Raw genomic sequence first — 5755 nt, forward strand, 5'->3', positions numbered from 1 at the left:
TTTTGATGCTAACCTTCTGAATAATCCCTGAACAACATCACCGAGACCATCCCCGTAATACGCACTGTAAACAGGTAATCGTGAGTTTACTGCTCTGACCATTACAGGTCCATGTTGACTATTGTGTATGGTCATCTTATTTTACTTGCTATTTATCTAATCACTGTAATCATCAACGAGTTCATCAATAAGTTCTCGGTAAACGCCAATATCCATGATACCACCTGTCAATAATTGCTGACAAATATCAGCTGCTTCATTAATTATTTCTGGAGAATTATTTCCAGCACGCGCTCCTCCTATGAGAACTTCTCAACCGTTACACGTCATTGATGATATTGTTAGGACAAGTAACAAGGCCACTTCCCAAACCACTACCAGTAGCACTAATGTTGTTTGCATAGAACAAGTTTTTAAATAGCATTTAAAATAGCAATGTAAATAGATGGCAGACAATTTTTGCCAGATGCAGGGCCATATCATAAGCACATTACACCTTTGGTCACCTGAGGTGAGAAAACAAAACAACAAAAAAACATGGCTGGAATTATCCCAATATGCACTTTTCTATTTTTGTCATTCCTTTCCTGAAATCCCCACTCCAGTCATAGACCTGCATTCAGGATCTGAAACATCCTACCAAACACGATCATTCCTCTTCAGTCAGTTCTGATGGAATTCAGGTTACAAGGAACAGTCTAAATCACCTATGACAATGTGACCTTTGCCACCAACAGCCCCTCTTTCTACACACACACACACACACATGACCCTATTCCTAATGTCTCTGCAAGGATTTATTTACCTATAAATGTGTCCCCATTACCTCCTTCCCTAGGGTCTGCTTCCAAAATATGAAAATATTTTTCACATCCTGAAACCTAATACAAAAGAGTCTCTCCTTCATGCAGTGCACATGGAGTTCAGGTATCAAGGAAACCCAAGTGACAGATGGACAGACAAGTGAATGGACAGAAAATGTACATGGACAGACAGGTGAATGGACAGAAAGATGTACATGGAGAGACAGGTGAAAGGACAGAAAGATCTACATGGACTGACAGGTGAATGGACAGAAAGATCATCTGCCACAACAACAACAACAACAAAAACATTATTTCAAAATGAGGATAAAAATGGCCCAAGATCATTTCCATTAAATTAGCCTTAAAGTCACATGTAACTGGTTTTGTAATTTGGTTAAATGACCCCAGTGCCAAGATGATTCCCATATATAATTAGTCAGGTAATGTGGTTAAATGACCCCAGTGCCAGGATTATTCCCACGTGTAATTGGCTGGGTGATTTGGTTAAATTGCCCAGATGACAGAATGATTCCCACATGTAATTGCCAAAGTAATTTGGTTATATGACACCAATGCCATGATGATTCCCATATATAATTAGTCAGGTAATTTGGTTAAATGACCCAAATGACAGGATGATTCCCACATGTAATTGCCAAAGTAATTTGGCTATATGACACCAATGCCATGATGATTTCCATATGTAACTGGTCAGGTAATTTGGTTAAATGACCCCAGTGCCAGGATGATTCCCACATGTAATTGCCTGGGTGATTTGGTTAAATTACCCAAATGCAAGTATGATTCACACATGTAATTAGCGAGGAATTGGTTATATGACCCCAATACCTGGATGATTCCCATATATAATTGGTCAGGTAATGTTGTTAAATGACCCAAATGCCTGGATGATTCCCACATGTAATTACCTAATTAATTTGGTTAAGTGACCCCAGTGCCAGAATGATTCCACATGTAATTGGTTTGGTGATTTTCATACATGCCAACCTCTGGCAAGGAAAAAGTGTAATCCAAGTGGATAAAGAGAGCAATCCAAGCAGAGAAAGAGTAATCCACATATAACATGCTAAAAATTCAATGAATATATGTATAAAACGATTTATTTACCCTTCTGGGATTGTAACAGCATTCACTGCTTCATATTTTCATATGAAACACTTTTAGTTATAGAAAGCAGCAGAATGTCATGTTGCAGTTCAAAACACTAGCTGAGACCATGAATGTTTTGCACACAGCACTAATTACTAGATTACTGTGAATGTTTTGCACACAGCACTAATTACTGGTTTACTGAATGGGCCTGGATCTGAATTCAGTTTTTATTTTTTAACAATACTGAACAATCTCTCATTAGAAAGGTAAAGAACCAATATTTCTTTCATAACCTGACAAAGAAGAGGAAGTTTATATCTTCCAATGATTGGGTCTTTTAGCTAGGAAATAAGGTGCCATTGCACATCAACTCTGTCTGCATGAAGCACATGTCAGGTAGAATGCCAACTTGATACATCAGGAATTCTCCTTCCAGATGATCCAAGGTAGAAAGGGTGGCAATAGAAAAGGATATCTCTTGACAAAGAATCTTGCACTTTTAAAGCTTGCTTACTGTCTGTCGCTTACATCAGCAACTGACAGAAGCATCTGAAAGCACTTCATCTCCATATGGGAATTTCTTGAGCATGTAATCACAGGCCGTACCATAATGATCTCTAACAAAGTGCATCAAATGACAGGGACAACCTGTTATGTACACTGATGGAGTCATTTTTAAAATATAGAATGCATCTCCTTTATGAATTCCAGTCATCAATGATGCATTATCAGCTGAAAACCCCATATAGTTCTCCCAACTTCTGTCATGTTTCTTCAAAGCTTTATCAAGCAAATCACAAATTTGTTCTTCAGTGGAATCTACTGTTAATTCTGGCAATCAAAGAACTCTATGACTTTGCCCTTTTTATTGTCGAAGTATCTGACACAGACTGGGTACAAAGTTTTGCAGTCATAATCACTACTCCCATATGTGGCAGTACTAAACGGCCCAATTTTCATGGATTCTGCTATTTTAAGTGAAGCATCTTCAGCTAAACACAGAACAATATCAGATGATTTTGTTCTAGCACATGCAATGTTGGAATCAGGAAACATCCGTTTGAGCAAAGGACCAACGTGGTCTGCTACCACTAAGGGTAGTCCATGTTCTGTTAAGAACTCAGTAAATACCACCTCTGCATTATAAAATTCATGTCCGTACTTTGGGTTATGCTGTAAAAATGAAGTTACCTTAGAATTGGGGCTGGTAAGATGAGCTAATCTGATTTGTTTCTTTGTTTTCAAATGTTCACTCACATCAATGTTACCAACACAACCAATATTAAAATCCTTCCACACTGCCTGCAATGGATGTATAAATGCTGCCCTAGAATGGAACACTGATATGTCATTCATGTATTCATCTTTGAATCTTTGGAGGATTGTGGGGGGGTAGGTGGTCTTTTTTCTGATCTATCAGTGAAATTATTTGAAAAACAATACACACATTGACTAGAATCTATTTGATAACTTGTAGCACCAAATAATAAAATCATTTCCAGAAAGCCTGCAATGGGTTTGATGCTGCCCTAGAATGGAACGCTGTATTATGTCATACATGTATTCATCTTTGGAGGATTCTGGGGTTTTATTTGTTTGGGGTCTTTTCTTTGTTTCTTTTTTTTTTTCTAATCCATCTGTGAAATTATTTGAAAACATTTTTGCTCCAACTTATACAGCGACTAAAACAAATTTGACTTGACGTTTAGTGCCAAATACCTACAGTCTGGTGTTGTACTAAATCTGAATTAGAACAAAGAATATGAGGGCAAAGATTCAAAATGAAAAAAAAACAGTCTTTTCTAGCTGATCTAAGCCATACAGCTGTTACATGGGGCGCTCACCAGTCAGTATGTACTTTTGAGAGAGTGACATATGTAAGGTGAAGTAGTTTGCATTAGAAACATGCACAGTGGAGAGAATGTTGGCATACCTCTATGCTACTTTGAAGTAATGTGGCTGACATTTCTTTGGATATTGTACTTGTGGAAATTGCACATGATCTAATCACCCTGTTAACTAAAATGACTGCTCCTTTGTGCTCAAAAAATCATCCTGAATTAGTCTAAAGTACACTATCTTAAGCAGCTATTAAAACTGGGAAAATGAATTTTGCCCGACTAGACAATACCAGCTTCTGAAAGTACAATGAATGAATTACCAGATATATAAAATGTTAAAATAGTTATCAGCACTTTTGGTTTTACAATTTACCTCTGAAGTACAGGAAGTGAAAATGACCAAGTGGAGCTAGCAGTTTTTTGAAAGGTGCACATCTGGAGTAAGGCCAAGCTGTATACTCAAGAATCCATATTACACCCATCAATCGTACACCAAAATAATGGGAATTAAAGGTTCTTTGAACAATACCTAATATTTAAATAGCCAGTATAACCTCTGAGGAAACCTGGGGAAATTCTTTTTCTTTAAAATTCTAACCCTATGCAAAATACAAAACTGTAGAGCACCACCTTAAAAAGAATATAATGATAGTGTGAAGAAAGTACATGCAGGTTTATTGTACTCATGTGTACAAGCCATTAGACATGACCCATAGTGGACTGTAGACTGGTTCTCTAAAAAAACATGAATCATAACAATGAATCCACAGTCAAAGGTCTGAAAGCAGAAACCAACATGTTTCTTGGAAATAGGACAGCTGCTATAAATAGGAGATATTAATACTGTTAGTAAAGTGCATGCAAGTCTACGGACAAGTGTTCTCTTATGTCATAGTTACGTTGAAGTCGCCTTTTGGAATATAATTTGTAGGATTAATGGGCTGTTGATAAAAATGAGAAAACAAATTATTGATTTTGTTTCAGAGGGAGATCTACCAAAAATGCATAATCCATATAAGTGTCAATGTAAGGCATAATTTAGTGAAAAACAGTGTAATGATTACACCAAAAGCATAATGGTTGGCATGTATGGATTTATTTAAATGACCCCAGTGCCAGGATGATTTCCACATGTAATTGGCTGTATGATTTGGTTAAATTACCCAAATGCCTGGATGATTCTCACATACAACTGGCCAAGTAATCTAGTTATATGATCCAAATGCCAGGATGATACCCACATGTAACTGGCCAGGTAATTGGATAAATGACCTGAATGCCAGGATGATACCCACATGTAACTGGCCAGGTAATTGGTTAAATGACCCTAATGCCAGGATGATACCACATTAACTGGCCATGTAACTGGTTAAATGACCTGAATGCCAAGATGATACCCACATGTACCTGGCCATGTAACTGGTTAAATGACCCTAATGCCAGGATGATACCCACATGTAACTGGCCAGGTAATTGGTTAAATGACCCTAATGCCAGGATGATACCCACTGTTTGTTACAATTGATTGTGTACTCGCAGGAAAGTTATTTAACGGTTTTTCTGTTACTAGCAAAGTAGCCACATAGGTTGGTACATCAATAGCCTTTTTTGTATTAAAGTTACACTGTCAATATGTCTGGAGTTAGGAGTAAAAGTAGCAGAACAAAGATTTGTACATAGATTAACATGATATTCCTCTATCTAAATAATGCATTCCTCATGAAACAGAAACTCGGGTCACGGCGGTTATGTGCTAGTGACCACATAATGCATGACCAAACTGTTGTTTGTTTAGGAAACACCTGGCTACAGAACACTGGATGCTGCTGACCGTTACATTCAGGACATTTATATCGGAAATATACCACTGGGAAATTAAAATGGTCATTGTTAACAGGTGACCACTGAGTAAAGGTGACCATTGAGACAGGTTTGGGCTGTAGTTGCAAAGTTCTCAATTCATTTGTTTTGTAGAAAGGAAATGAATTATGAATA

This window comes from Sinohyriopsis cumingii, chromosome 8, assembly GCF_028554795.1.
Source record: "Sinohyriopsis cumingii isolate HCF-2022 chromosome 8, ASM2855479v2, whole genome shotgun sequence".
NCBI classification, from domain to species: domain Eukaryota; kingdom Metazoa; phylum Mollusca; class Bivalvia; order Unionida; family Unionidae; genus Sinohyriopsis; species Sinohyriopsis cumingii.